Source organism: Petaurus breviceps, unplaced genomic scaffold (genome assembly GCF_028583685.1).
Source record: "Petaurus breviceps papuanus isolate PSGF00001 unplaced genomic scaffold, PetGlider_PUasm1.0 129, whole genome shotgun sequence".
NCBI lineage: Eukaryota > Metazoa > Chordata > Mammalia > Diprotodontia > Petauridae > Petaurus > Petaurus breviceps.
The window spans coordinates 7,962,664-7,979,269 of NW_027185665.1; the positions used below are offsets into that span (position 1 = coordinate 7,962,664).

At 38.3% G+C, this 16,606-nt stretch overlaps 1 long non-coding RNA gene across 1 annotated transcript in view; it reads left to right on the forward strand.

Moving 5' to 3' along the window:
* The window catches only part of LOC138173740 (uncharacterized), a 94,003-nt gene that overhangs the window by 20,069 nt on the left and 57,328 nt on the right, over positions 1 to 16,606 (forward strand). The window lies entirely within an intron of this gene.

Here is a 16,606-nt window from a genome sequence, read left to right on the forward strand (position 1 = left end):
GTCTTCCTGACTTTAGGTCTGACACTTTGTGCACTGTGGTGCCATCTAGCTATATACATACATGTGTGTATGTGTATATGTTTGTGTATGTATATGTATACACATATGTGTGTATAGGCATATATGTATATGCACAGGTTTAGAGGTATATGTATATTGTGTATTTGTACACACAATATATATTATATAGTGTGTATATCTTTAGTTGTCTGTGTATGTGTTTTCTCCCCTCAGTAGGATTCTGGTGTCTTGATGACAAGGACTGTTTTCCACTTTTATCTTCATATGTACCCTCAGTGCCTAGCATGGTAGCTGGCATACAGCAGGTGCTTAATGGGTGCTTTTCATACTGAATGTTGTTGTGCTGAGGACATATACTAGATAATCACACCACGGAGAAAAGCAGGGAGGGAAATCATGTTCCAAAGTGCCATGATCACGTGCAAGGCCTTTCTCAATCTTTTCTATAAAGTGCCCCCTTTTCCCCTCTGGGTCTACTGTCAAGAGGGAGTTTTTCTGGGAGGCCTTGGGACAGCAGAGAAGGTCATTCAGGCTTATGCCCTAGATGAAGAAGATTCTCCTAAAGCTCACTAAAGGCTGCAAAAGAAAAGAAAAGGAAGATATCCATTTTCTGCCCTCAGTGGGTCACTTGGTAGCAGGTACACATTAAGCAGCATGGCCTCTAGTCCAACCCAGTGGCTGGTTAGAGAGCTTGGTAGCCTGGAACAGGCTCCTATTAACTTCCTCATGGCCGGATTAGCTGCACAAATTTACCAGGAGTGACAAATAAAAGTTGAGGGTCTCCCTTTCTCTGCCCTTCCTTCTGAAGAGGTTACCCATAAAGAGGGTTAGGGTTGCTCTGGAGACCCCAAAATAACAACACGCTGGGTGCTGCCTAATGAATTCGGCTCAAGTCTTCTCTCAGCCAAAGTAAAGTAAAGTTTATGAAAAGTTCGCTTGCATTAGACACAGAATAAGCCTGTGCTAGGTCATTCTGTGGTGCTTTCCCTATTCTATGGCACTCTCACAAACATGGAGACAAGATGGGGTCTTATCTACAGAAGGTTGTGGGAGGAATCTAGGGATGGTCTAGAGCAGGAGTTTGGGGAGGGTCTTCAGGAGGATTAAGAAGTGATTAAGAGTGGGAAGCCACCTGGGGACTACAGACAATGGTGGGCTAGGCCAGTTCAAGGGTGGGAAGTCTAGTAACAGACTTGCCTCATTAAATGGGATGATTTAATCAAGAGTCCAAGGGAGGTTCCCAGAGCCTGTACCTTAAGGACTCAAGGAGAGCTCGAGGGGGCTCCCAGAGCCCATACCTCATCACTACCTTTAATAATAATAGGAACTTACATTTCTCTAGCCTTTTAAAGTTTATGGAGCTTTTCCCTCCTGGCAACCCTGTTAAACAGGCAGTACAAGTGTTTTTATTCCCATTTTACCTAACAGGAAACTGAGGCTGAGAGTGTCTTGGCCAAGGTTACAGGACTGCTAAGTATGTGAGGTGAGATTCCCAACCCGGGTCTCCTGCCTTTGAATCTGCCACTCCTTCCCTTATACACCCTGCAGCACCCAGTGACCTCCCTAGTAGCTGCCATAATGAGTATTTTTTTTTTTAATGTGTATCATCAAGAATTTTTCTGCTGTGGCTTGCCTGGCTTATATAGTTTCTCAAATACACCCTGCTCTTCTCTGAGTCTTTGCTCATGCTTCTTCCTACCCCTCTCTGCTCATGTGATCCTTACCTATTCTGTAAGTCAAAGTTCAAATCTTCCCTTCTCTGGAAAGAGCTCACCCAGCCTCGGTGAACTCTCTCCTCTATTACATGTACAATCTGTTCCACTCACTTGTCATTCGTCTCATCCTCTGCTGCCTTACAGGCTTCCTTATCTTTGTGTGTATATTATCTTTTCATGCATGTATGTATGTCTTGTCTCCCAACTAGATTATAAATTCCTTGAGGTTAAGGACCTTATGTTTGCAATCCCTATGGAACTTAATACAGTGATTTTTTCTTTTCACATGGGAGGTATTAAAAAAAAAAGTTGATTGATTGCTAATATAGCGCTATATTTAACCAGCCCTGTGTGAAAAAAGGCATGCATATCTTTGAGGGCTATTCCTGGAAATCATCTTGGCCTGGTTCCTTTTACACAAGGTCTGAGCAACAATCTGTCCTGAAATTCTTGCTATTGATGACCCAGGCCCAGAGAGAATGTGTTTCCAGAAAAGGAAAAGGTAGCATCCCAAGGGAAAGGCTTCATGACTACAGAAAAATCTTGCCAGCTGAAATGAGCTCTTTGATTTTGTTTCAGTTTATACATGGGGAATGATGGTAGTTAAGGTTGAGCACATCATCAAGCAAACATCTCTTCTTCTGTCTCCCTAACACAGGCAGTGTAGAGTCACAGAATGTGAATTAAGTGGGACTCAGGAGGCCAGTTTGGTGACCATACAAGTTGATTCATTGCTTTAGGACACAACTTCCTGAGGGGATTAGATTTTGTGATTTCTAAGGATCTCTCAGCTCCATGAGAGTCCTAATGTTATCTAGAAACTCTGACTTTGAAAGACCTGAGAACCCTTAACAGTGCATGACAAGCCAAGGTTCCAGAGAGCTGGTGATGAAACATCCACCTTCTGACACAGAAGTCGGACTCTGGGTCGAGATGGAGACACGCATTTTTGGACACATCCAACAGCAAGATTTGATTTGCTTGACTGTATCTTTGTTACATACATTTTCTTTTTCTTTTCTTTTTTTGTTCAATGGAACAACAGAAAACAAATACTTGTTCATTGAAAATGAATTAATTAGGAAAAAAACAAGCAAGCCTGTGTCTCGGTGCCTGCCTATTGATTGAAAGAAGCTGGGTCAGCAAGAATGCTATAGATTCGAGCTTCACACAGGTAGTGTCAGTGAGGACTTCTTAGGTGTCGTATAGAAAGAACACAGGGCTTGATAGGGATTGTAAGTAGCCAGGATGCTTCTTGAGGGGAGTAAAAAAATTATTTTTTACTTTGTATCCTCAGCTCTTAACACAGCATTTTATAAATATTTGCAGAATTGCATTGGTGTCAAGAGACCTGAAGTTGAATCCTGGCTATGCCATTTTTTGACTGTGTGACACTGGATAGATCATGCTACCTCTCTGGGCCTCTGTTTCAACTATAAAATCTTAAGGACTTTCCCAGCTCTAAATTTTATGATCCTCAACCCAAAATGTAAAAATGTAATAAAAACATCTTTAATTTCCAGAGCCTTCAGTAAATCCTTCATGCATTTTTCAACATTTTCAGCCTGTTACTTTTTTGAATAACTGATTTAATAGACCTATGACTTAACTGTTAAAATTATTCTTCCTTTTGTTTGTCTTTAGGTGCTTTTCTTCAAATTAATCACCCAAGTCTGTGTTCATGCTCTACATTCTCTCCATGAGTTTTTATAATATTCAGTAATTATCTCCTTGTCCTTTTTTCCTCCAGATTGTCCATAGGCTTGTCTGTAGGTGGCACAGTGAATAGAGCACTGCATGTATAAATATAAAACTATGTATATTGTATAAAATTATACATACATATATATAATTGCAGATTTCTTACTACAACAAAGTCCAAGAGTCAGAAAAATCGGAGTTCAAATCTGGCCTCAGATACTGACTAACTGGGCAATCTTGGGTAAACCTTTTAACATGTCTGCCTTGGTTTCTTCAACTGTAAAATGGGGGTGATAAATGCCTCTACCCCACAGGGTTGTTAAGGGGATTCAGTGAGATATTTGTAAAATACTTAAAAAAAATATTCAACATACAGTAGGTGCTTAATAAATGCTTGTTCTTTCCCCTTCTTGTTCTCAAATAGCAGCCCCACATTTCTTTTGGTCATTTGATTACCCTCTTCTTGACTCTTTCCATCTCTATTATTTTCTAGAGGGTTAAAAGCAGCATGGGGACAGCTAGGTAGCACAGTGGATAGAGTTTGAGGCCTGGAGTCAGGAAGACATCTTCATGTGTTCGAATCTGGTCTCAGATACTTATTAGTTGTGTAACCTGGGCGAGTCCCTTAACCCTGCTTGTCTCTGTTTCCTCATCTGCAAAATAAGCTGGGGAAGGAAATGGCAAATCAGTCCAGTACCTCTGCCAGGAAAATTCCAAATGGGGTCATGAAGAGCTGGACACAACTGAAAAACACAAACCAATGAAAAAGCACCATAAATGATTCTAGGTTCAGAAAAATAATGATTAAAAACATTTTTTTTTTTACCAGTAAGATTATGTTTTCTTTTGTTTCCAACCTAATTCCTTGGACTTTTTAAAGGAATGACCCACTTCTCTAAATGTCTAGATTTTTTTTTTTAGAAGTTTACAAAATGATTGTTTTTGAAACATCACACTCAACAAACACTTGTTAAAAACCTACTATGTGGGGAGGAGAAACAGGACTTCTGCAGGGCTCAAGCTCCCACCTCCTCCAATTCATGTAAAAGGTGATTCTGAACAAACTCTGGAGCTACAGAACCCACAAGATGACATCTTATATGTATATTTCTAATATATAGTTTTATATTTATAGATACACACATCCACACATATGTACATATATATATCATACATATCATAAATGTTTATTGTCCACACATATAAAGTGCTAAACCAAAAGAATAGTTAGAATATTAAATTCTGCTACAAAATTGATCATAACTAGCATATAAAATAAATAGCTACATTTGATATAACAAAATTTGATTTAAAAATAAGGGGAATCGAAGATACAATTCAAGTCAATTCAATTCAGTATTTTAACATAATCTATTATGTAAAAAGCACTGGATACACAAACACAAAAGGGAGATAGCCCCTTCCCTCAAGGAACTTATATTCTAAAGGGGTGAAACATACATGTTGAAAGTATTTTTAAGCTATGTCTTTCCTATATTGTAATTTCGAATTTTTTGGACCTCAAGTGTAAGATTTAATATTTATCTCCATTAAATTTTATTTTAATAGGCAAACCAACATTCTGACTTATGAAGGCAACTAGGTGGCATAGTGAATTGCTTCCTGGACCTGGAATCAAGAAGACTAAAATTCAAATCCTATCTCAGATACTTATTAGCTTTGTAACCCCAAGCAAATAACCTACCCTCTCTGAGTCTCAGCATCCTCATCTGTAAAATGGTCACAATAAAAAGACATACTTCACAGGTTTATTATGAGCATAATTTGTAAAGCCTTTTCAAACCTTAAAAGTGCTATATAAATATTATTTTATTTTTTATTAAATTTAATTTTAGTTTTCATCATTCATTTCCACAAGAAAATGTTTACAAAGTTTCTCCCCATCTTTTCCCTGCCCCCTTCCCCCAATCTGCTCTCTCCTATATCCTCCCCTAAGCTCCTCTGACTTTCTAGTAGGGAAAGATGGATTTCTATACCCCAGGGCCTGCATAGCTTATTTCCCAGTTGCACGCAAAATTTTTTTTAAACATTTGTTTTTAAAAACGTTGCTTTCCAGATGCTTTCCCTTCTTCCCTCCTCACTCACCCCCACTGGGAAGATAAGCAATTCAATATAAGTTGTACGTGTGTCCTTATGCAAAATGTTTCCATAGTGGTTATATTGTGAAAAGCTAACCATATTTCCCTCCATCCTATCCTGCCCCCCCCATTCTATTCTCTATCTTGACCCTGTCACTTTTAAACATATGTGCTTCTAACTATTCTCTCCCCCAACCTTCCCTCCTCTCCATCATCCCCCCTCTTATCCCTTCCCCCCCCCCCCCTCCTTTCGGGCAAGCAAGCCAACACAATGAGTGTGTATGTTATTCTCTCCTTAAGCCAAATTCAATGAGAGTAAACTTGACCCATTCCCTTTCACCTTTCTGCTCTCCCCCTCAATTGTAATAGTTTTTTCTCTTGCCTCTTTTTTATGATATAATTTACCCTATTCTATCTCTCCTTTTCTCCTTCTGTCATTATATTCCTCTCTCACCTCTTAATTTTATTTTTTAGATATCATCCCTTCCCATTCAACTGATCCTGTGGCCTCTGTCTATGTATACATGTACATATATATATGTATATATATACACACACACACTCACATATGCATCTATACACATATACACCCTCCTATACATACATATATATGTATGTATACATATATACATATATTCCCTTCAACTATCCTCATATTGAGAAAAGTCTCATGAGTTATAATTATTGTTTTTCCATATAGGAATATAAATAGGTAAACTTTAATGGGTTCCTTATGATTTCTTTTTTTCTGTTTACCTTTTCATGTTTCCCTTGCTTCTTGTATTTGAAAGTCAAATTTTTTGTTCGGCTCTGGTTTTTTCATCAAGAATACTTGAAAGTCCTCTATTTCATTGAATCACCATATTTTCCTCTGAAGCATTGTACTAATTTTTGCTGGGTAGGTGATTCTTGGTTTTAATCCCAGGTCTTTTGACCTCCAGAATATCATATTCCAAGCCCTTTGATCCCCTAATGTAGAAGCTGCTAGATCTTACTTTATCCTGATTGTGTTTCCACAATTCTGAAATTATTTCTTCCTGGCAGCTTGTAATATTTTATCGTTGACCTGGGAGCTCTAGAATTTGGCTATGATAATCCTAGGAGTTTTTTTTTGGGGGGGGGATCTTTTTCAAGAGGCGATTGATGAATTCTTTTAATTTCTATTTTGCCCTCTGGTTCTAGAATATCAAGGCAATTTTCCTTGAGAATTTCTTGAAGAATGATGTCTAGGCTCTCTCTCTTTTTTTTTTTTTTTGCATTTTTGGAGGGTAATTGGGGTTAAGTAACTTGCCCAAGGTTACATGGCTAGTTTTTTTGTGTGGGTGTTAAGTGTCTGAGTCTGGAACTGAACTCGAGTCCTCCTGACTCCAGGGCTGGCACTTTACTCACTTTGCCACCTAGCTGCCCCTTAGGCTCTTTTTTTGATCATGGCTTTCAGGTAGTCCAGTAATTTTAAAATTATCTCTCATGGATCTATTTTCCAGGTCAGTGGCTTTTCCAATGAGATATTTCACGTTTCCTTCTATTTTTTCAGCTTTTTGGATCTGTTTTATAGTATCTTGATTTTTCATAAAGTCATTAGCTTCCATTTGCTCTAATCTAATTTTGAAGGAATTATTCTCTTCAGTGAGCTTTTGAAATTCCTTTTTCCATCTGGGCAATTTGACTTTTTAAGGCATTATTCTCCTCATTGGCTTTTTGGGCTTCTTTTGCCATTTGAGTTAGTCTATTTTTTAAAGTGTTATTTTCTTCAGTATTTTTTTGGGTCTCTTTTAGCAGCCTGTTGACTTGTTTTTCATTATTTTCTTACATCACTCTCATTTCTCTTCCTAATTTTTCTTTCTCTTCTCTTACTTGATTTTCAAAATCCTTCTTGAGCTCTTCCATGGCCTGTATTCCAATTCATATTTTTCTTGGAAGCTTTTGATGCAGGAGTTTTTATTTCACTGACTTCTGGTTCCATGTTTTGATCCTTTTTGCCTCCAAAAAAGAATTCTATGGTCTGATTGTGTTTCCTCTGCTTGCTCATCTTGGCAGCCAATTACTTGACTTCTGAGCTCTTTGCCACTGTAGAACTCTGCTTCCAGAGTGGAGTGAGCTATGTCCCAAATCGCTGGGGTTTTTGCAAATGTTGTTAGAGGTCTGAGGAGGGCACCCTCTCTAGAGATACCCCAAGTTCTGGCACAATGCCACACACCCCATGACCACCACCCAAGACTGTGATCCAGATCTAAGCAGGTCAAAGCAATAGCAATTACGTTCTGAATCGTCACTTGGTCCTCCTATGATTTGCAGGCCAGGAACTCCAGAGGCAGCAGCTGTGGCCACTGTGCCTCTGCCACTTCTTGCCCTGCCGGACCCTACTCTTCCATCACTTGGTTCCAACAGAATTCCCCACTGATCTTTTACTTTTTCTTTGATGTTTATGGGTTGAGAAGTCTGAAAACCACCACAGTTGCTGGTGATTCACTCTCCTGAAGTCTGCTCTGGCTGTTCTGTGCCACTGGTTGGGGCCACCCTGGGGCAGAAACACATGGCTCCTGCAGGACTGTGCTTGGCTCCCAGCTTGGTGCAATAGACCCTTCCTGTCAGCCTGCCAGGCAGGAGATTTGTTCCCTCTGTCACTTTTGGGTTCTGTAGCTCTAAAATTTGTTTAGAGTCATATTTTACAGATATTAGAGGTGGTTGGAGCCAGAGCCCAGCAGGGTTCCTGTTTTTAACTTCGCCATCTTGGTTCTACCTCCAATTATTTTTTTTAAGAAACTCATCCTAATCATCTAAGATGTTGGCAATCCATCCTAGATTTCTTATCTACAATTTATAATAGCATCTTTTCTGGCTTAATCTAAATCATTAATAAAAATGTGAAATAGCACATGGCTGAGCATAGATCCTTGAGGTATTCCATTACAGACTTTCTTCCTATTTGACCTTGAATAATTAATGATCATTCCTTGGGTCTGTCCATTTAATAAGTTCTGAATCCACGGTACTGTGCTATCAAAAAAAGGTGTATATTTCTTTTCATCACCTCCACAAGAATATTGTGGGAGATTGTTGTTAAATTCTTTGCTAAAATCTAAGTAAAACAAACCATAATCTAACACACTAGAAACTTTGTCAAAAAATGGAATTTAGTTTAGTCTTGCATGACCTGTTCTTTTGGAAGCCATGTTAGTGTTTTGAAATACCTGTTTCATTTTTCATATCTGTACTCTCTTTCCCTTTAATAATACCTCATAGAATTTTGCAAGACATTGAAGTTAAGCTCGATGGTTTCCTGACTTCATTTCCTTCTCTTTTGAAAAACGGGATATTTGACTTTTCTTTTTCAGTTCTCCAGTATGTCCTTTATTCCCTACTGTCTTTTAAAGATCACCAGTGGCTGAATCTGACAGTTTTTTCAGTAGCCTGTGTTAAAGTTTATCCAGTCTTGTTAACTTGACCTAATCAAGGACAGATAGATACTCTCTTGCTATCTTCTTGCTAATCTTGGGCATCGAATTTTTATTTGCCATTTTTTTGTTTTGTCTTGTCTAGTCTTAAGATCATTCTAATTGTCAGTAAAAATAGAAGCAAAAAAAAATTGTGTAACTCTGCCTCCTCTCTGTCATCCATTGTTATCATCTCATCCATCTGCTGTAGTGATCCTATTTTTTCTATTACTTTCCATCCCACTCCCTCCCATAGCTAAAAGCATTCTTCATCAGGATCAGTCTGTTTTTAGCTTTAGGACTCTCTTCATTCCTACAGAACTATGCCACACTTTTTTTATTCATTCATCGTTGCCTGCCTTTGCTTCCATTTTTTTTTTTTTTACATTAAAAAAAATCGAATTTGCTTTAGGAGTTCTTTGGGCATAAACATCAGTTTTTATGCATCACTCCATTGTTCTCAGTGTTATAACTGATTCTCTTTTTCTCTTCATTATTTCATTCTTGAGAGTTTTCTGTCCTTCCTAGGCTAAGTTCTACAGAATTTGAGTCCATGGGATCTTGCTTTGGTATTTCTTTGTATTCTTTGAACTTTTTTCTAGCAAAATCCAAATTGCTTATGTCACTATGCCAGAATTTTCTCTCCTACTCTACCACAAACTATAAGACAGAATGGTCACTTTCCCAACAGGTTTCCATCAGTACTGCTCACACAACCAATACTTTCTTACTGGTAAAAATCAGATCAATAATAGAAATTACTATTGTTTGTTTCTTTCAAATGATGAAACTATCTTTAAGGCAAGTATAGAAATTAATATCTGCTTAACTTTTGAGATGGAAGGGGAGGGAGGAAGTGAAGGAAGAGAAAGAGACAGAGAGAGACAGAGAGACAGACACAGAGAGAGATACAGAGAGAGAGAAAGAGAGAGAAGAGACAGTCATCTTAATGTCTAAATAATTCTAATACTATGTCATGTATTTTTATCAGTCTTGTGACCTATTTCTAGAATTCCGTCTCACCTTTTTTGTCCAGGTTGTCTATAATCATAGGGTTATTTAATTTAGGGATGACATGTCTTATGATTCTGCCTTTGTTAGTCTTTACTTAAATGTTCTACACCATGTTTCTTCCTTTTATTTCCTAGATTTTCTAACATGAGTATATTTTCTTGATATATAGAATGATGTTCCATGTCCTCTCTCACATTCCCTTGACATTCTGCCTGTCCTACCTTGTTCTCTTTGAAGATCTAGAGCCATATTTCAATCATGGGCTCATTCTACCAAGTCTAAATGCTACTTAGGAGGTAAAATTTGTCTTCTTATATTATTACCTTCAAGTTACCTTGCTTGCTGCCTATACTCTGTGCCATGGGTTTTATTGCTGATCCTTTTCTTGGATTTTATATCCTGAAAAATTCTGGCATCCCTAATGATATCTTTTCTACATTGTGTAGCTTCTGATGGCAAGTATGGTGGAAATACGTAGATAGTTCTCCCACTGCCCCGTTTGCCTTTTAGTTTAAAGCCCTTGGATTAGATTCGCAAGACTCAGGGAAAATTTGTAGCTATTTTGCCTCTGTTAGGTGCATACCATCCCTGACCCAGAGCTCATCATTCCTATATTTTAATCCAAGATCAAGAAATTTCAACCCCCTTTTCATGTACCATATTCTAAACCAATGGTCCATTACTGAAATCTTCCTTTCCCTTTTTGCCCTTTGGTGGGCAAAAGCAGTGAAAACACTGTGAACTTTATCCAGACACCTAATGTCTTCAGTGTATTGCCCAATAGTAGATAGTATTTAGCAACATTTTTAGATCCCTTCTGATAGCATTATCTTTGCCCATGTGTATTATCAGAAGGAAGTTCTAATTCACCATTCTGATAAATCTTGGGAGGTTCTCTGTTATGCCCAGGACACATGCCTTGGCAAGGAAATGGAGCACCTTATTCTTGCTATCGGATTGACAAATGGGCTCCTCAGTGCCTTTGAGCAGGTCATTACCTGCTAGCATGACTTCTCTCATCCTTTTAGTAACCAGGTGGTGTTTTTTTTTTTTAAAGATTGCTGGTTGTTTCACTGAAATCAACATTTAAAAACTAGACTAAAACACAACTAAAGGAACTCCTCCTGAGTGAAATAATAAACTCAGTTATTTCAAAGCCTGAATGACAACTCAGCTTGACAGTAGTGAAGATCTGGTTGGGCAGACACTCTTTTTATTCTTTCAGACTAATTCAGAAACCTATAGCATTTTCTGATACACAGATGTCTTTCCATTGACTCTGCATAACTGCAACCAAGGCCATGTTGAACCAAGATTACTTTGGGAAACAGCAACAAAGTATAAAAGTTAGCTGTTGTTATTAGCTAAATAGTGATGATTGTGTGGCAGGTGCTGCACTTAGTGCTTTTACAATGTTTATCTTCTTGAATCTCACAAAAACCCTGGGAGGTAGGGCTATTATTATCCCTGATGAGAAAACTGAGGCAAAAAATTAAATGACTTGCCCAGGGTCACACAACTAGTGAATGTTTGAGCTGGATTTGAATTCTGGTCCTCCTTATTCCAGACCTGACTCTCTACCCCACAGTGCCACCAAGCTGCCTCAATAAATAATACTTGCTTAAAGTTGTCTGCACATCCTTTGCTAATCAGTGCACTGATTGTGTCTCTTTATAGGTACAAAATAAGTATAGTCTGTGCTGTGATCTTAATTTCTTCCCTTTTCCTCAGAAAAAGCTAATTTTCCTCTCATGGGCATCTTTGGTTCAGGGTTATATAAGTGTAACAATTGAGTCATTATAGCCATTCCTATAACAGTAATAACTATAATAATGTATATGAAAAATTTTGGCTAGCTACACTGTATTTGACTAAATGTCTGCTTTTTAACATTTAACATAACTTTTGTTTGAATGTAGTGAATTTGAATTTTTCAACAATTTAACATCTATACTGCTTGTTATATGCCCAGGTGTCACAGTGGATAGATATACCCAGCCTGGAATCAGGAAGACCTGAGTTCAAACCTGGTCTCAGACACTTACTAAATGTTTTACCCTGGGCATATCACAACCATTTGCCTCAGTTTCCTCATCTGTAAAATAAGCTGGAGAAGGAAATGGTAAGCCACTCCAGTATCTTTGCCAAGAAAACCCAAAATGGGGTCATGAAGAGTCAGACACAACGGAAAGGACTTAACAGCAACAGCAGCAAAAACTATACAGTATACCTGGAAACACAAGGACAAAAATGAAATGGTCCCTGCCATCAGGGAACTTACATTCTCTTTAGGGGAAAACAACATGCACGGAGAAAATGAAATACAAAATATGTAACAAAGTAATTTCTGGGGTGAGAACACCAAGCAGGAGGGATCAAGATAGACTTCCTGGAAGAGGTAGCACTTGAACTAAGGTTTGTAAAATGAAAATTGTAATTTCTAAGTGTTTTTCTAAGAGGGTGACAGATGTAGAGCAGGAAGGAAAATCATTTAGTCCAACACCTTCTTTTTGGAGATGAGTAAACTGAGGAGGTCCAGAGAAGGCTAGAAATTTGCTCAAGGTCCTTCAAGTACTAAGTGGCGGAGCTGGGATTTGAATGCCCAGCACCTGACCAGTCCTCTTGCCATTGCGTCAAGTTGCCTACCTAAGAAATATGAAAGTTGAAAATTTTAAATAGGAAACTTAAGTGCTCCAACTCATTTCAGGACAGAAAGGGGGAAGATTTTGGATGCTTTGCTCTTATGTTTTTAACATGCTTAACTTGTTTATTAGATGCCAATATTTCATGGACTTCAAAAGCTCTTGGGGATTTGGCCTTAAGTTGTCACGTGTTCTTTTAGGTTTACATAAGGTCTTACTGCACGTTCTATTTTTAGCCATGTTAATAAAAAGGATTGTTCATCATTATACCAGCTTAGCAGGCACGAATCACATGCCGAGGAAAACCTTTAGGGGAAGTAAGGTGATTCATTCCATTAATCCTTGCTCTATAAAGTCACAATTAATCCTTGCTCTGTAAAATCCTGCTTTTTTGTTGAGCTGGGAGGTTCAGACCTCAGAGATGGTCACCTTTTGTTTTGCTGAGTTGGTTGTTGAAACATCAGATTCTGATTTCAGTTTGGGGCATGGGTGATCCCCCTGATTCAATGGGGAGACAATGGAGACTGATGGGGACCCTGTTGTTAAAATCCAAAGAACAGGTTCACAAACTGTGGGTGGGAATAAAGCTCAGGGGAAATCTCCCACTTACCTGCCCCTCTCCATAAGAGAGGGGAAGCTGACCCACACAAGGCAGAGCACCAGCCCTTGTCCATGATATGTTCTCATGCGTGCTCTGGTGGCATTTTAACTAGCAGGAGATATCCTAGCCACCCAAGGCATTTGTTGGCAGCCCTGCCACCAGCCTCCTATTTTCAGTGCTCTTTTGTGAGTGGTGTTTAGTCAAGGATTCCAAAAAATATCCAGATTTTGAATGTACTAAGGGACTCTTTTCAAAGCAGCCCAATGGATGGGAGATCAAAAGGTTCAATGCTCAGGAGATAAAAAAAATGAGGAATTTGAATGCTTAGCTGAAGCTTATCCAAACTTATCCCTCTTTAGCCTGGAAACTTTACTAGATGCCTTGCTAGACACCCTGCACTTCCTGGTTCCCGGGGTGACTTCACCACAGATGCCTTGGCCTGTTCCCTTTGGGAAGTGGGAATGAGGAGGGTGGGAGAATCGGGTAGGTAAGAATGGTTTGGCAGTTTTTTTTTTCTAGGAAGCTTTCCTATATAGGGAGAGAATTCTTATGTACAGATGGCAAATGATATTGCCCACTTCTAACTCATTTCCCTTTTTGTGAAGTGTAAAAGCTGTTTCAGCTTTGTGGGAGAGAGGATCAGAAACAAATATTCAAAAATACTACACCAAATTTGAATCAAGTGGAAGTGGGCTATTTTTTTGTTTTTTAACAAAGCTGGGTCCCTTACCCTATAACTCAAGTCTTGGAGAATGTCACATCAAATGAAGCCATAGTACCTAAGTACTATGAGTGACACAATGGAAAGATTATTGACTCTAGATTTGGGGATCTGGGTTCAAATTATACCTCTGATACTTATTTTTGTGTGACCTTTGATAAGCCATGCAACTTCCCTAAATTTTAATTTCTTCATCTATAAAATGAAGTATACTACCTCTGAGTTTTCTTCTAGAGCTATATTCTTTTAAGACAAACTGGGGTGGGATGAGGGAGGTAAAAGAGGGAGAGTGAGAGAGAGAGAGAGAGACAGAGAGAGAGAGAGAGAGAGAGAGAGAGAGAGAGAGAGAGAGAGAGAGAGAGGGAGTGCCGAAAATAGATATTATAGAGTTACAAATGGAAAGATTAGGCAACTGATTAGATATGAGGAGTGAGGAAAAATGAATGTGTTAAGGATGGTTCTGAGCTTGTCGCCTTGGGTGACTGGAATAAAGTGTTCTACTATTCAATCAGAATAACCTTAAAGTGATTATCTCAACCCCTCTCAGCAGTAACAGCACCAGAATTCTTGGACTGATAATGATCCTGAGAATTCAGAAGTCCAACTTAAATTTTGGGAAGCTCGTTTTTGGCTGCTTTGGCTTTTGAAGAATTTCTCTGTGCAGAATTAGAATCCTGTCATTTTAAATGTTTAGTTATTGGCTGCTGCACAGCAAGCAACTCTCTGGTCTTGCTAGCAGGGAATATGAGGAATCCCCCGAGGATGCTGGCGGATAACTTTGATTAGTAGATTAATCAACTATCTTGTATTTATTTTAAGACAAGCTTTATTCTAAGCTATTCAGCTTCACTAGGCAACCATTCAAAAGCAATAAAGCTGGGGATAGGATGACATGTCTTCTTTGAAGTTTTAAAGCTTCAAACTGTACATAAAAAATGAAGGCTCTCCCTGAGATGTAAATGCTGAAGCGTTTCTCTCTTGATTGAGTTCAGTGAACAAAGACTGGTTTGCTTTTAGAATCTGAATCTAAGAGCAATTTGTATGTCGGGTGAGAAAACTTAGAAACCAAACTGAAGCATCGCTCAGAAGATTTTTTTTTTTTTTGATCAGACCCTTGTGAAGCACACCCATCATATGCAAAGCCCCATGCTGGAAAGGAAGCCTGCATTTTCAAAATTGGAGACACTTCTTTGCAATATGCTGTGGGAAATTACACGTGTGCTACGGGATTCAAAGCATTTCATTGCTTTGTGTGGATGAATTATATTCCTGTGGATTGAGCAAACTCCATGATATAGAACTAACATTTTACTTGGAAAAAGAACAGAGCATCTCAGGACTAAATTTGAATGCTGAGAGACTTAAGTCCATTGCCTAAGTAAGAAGAAAAAAGCAAAGACATTTTTTAATGTGTTTATTTATTTATTTTGCATATGAGAGGAATCTGATTTAGCAGGAATCTGATTCTTTGTGAGACATTGGCCCAATCCCTGCCTGCAGTTGAAATCAATAAATTCAAGTCAACTCGATTAACAAACTTTTTTTTTAAAAGTATATGCTGAGTATTGTGCTGTGTTCTGGTAGACACAAAGTTTGGACAAGACATTCAGCTTGCAGTCTAGTCAGATAGTTACAATACAAAATATTATGTAAATGTACCAGAGAGGTTCATACAAAGGTTTATATATGGTTTGATGGGGGTTACAAAAGGCTTCTTGTTGGGGGTGGCACCTTACTAGCTTCCCCTTAGATGTAAGATATATCTTACCTTTTGTAACAGAAGGAATCACATATCTGTTACTAAAAGACAAAAATGACAGTAACCCCATCTGAATATAAGCCAGTTATGAGTTTATATATGGTTTACCCAAAGCATTCAGAATTTGGATCATAGGAAAGTAATCTTTAAACACACACAAAAAAACCCATTATATTGTCTGAGGAACAAAAGTCAAGTATCAAGAAGACCCAATGGTGAAAGGAGCACTTATTATTCAATAATTATTGAATAAGTTTTCCCTAAATACCACAAATTATGACAAGCAGGCAACACACTTTTATTATGCAATTGCTATGCACAAGGCACTGTTTTAAGTGCTGAGGATTCAAATAAAAGTAAAAAGAAAAACAGTTGCAAAAAAGAAAGACAGCCCCTGCCTGCAGGCAGCTTACATTCTAAAGGGGGAAAATGACTCTTAGATGTTTGAGAGACTCAGAAGAGAGGTTCCAGAGGGAACTCATCAACTGGAGAAAATGACTGGTGTGCCAGAGGGATGCATCAGGGGGAAAAGTTCCCAGAATCCGAGGGAAATTCCAGAGTAAAGGCTGCTGAGCTATATTGGTGAAGTCTGGGACAGTCAGAGGCACATTTATTATTAAAGAGCCTTTGTCTCAGTTCTGTACTCATGTCTAACTTACATAATTCACATATGGAAAATAGACCCAAATATAGTAAGAAATGCTAGAATATTTGTTATCCCTGTGGATAACTTTCCTATTTAATGCATATTGCCACCAGAAAAATGTCAAGGACGATTCAAATAAATCATGGCATTTGAATCAATTATCATCTCTCCTAAATCAAACTAAGTACAACTTCCAAATTAAAGAGACAATCTAACAAAAACATTTTATTAATCACTTGATATATTTCAATGG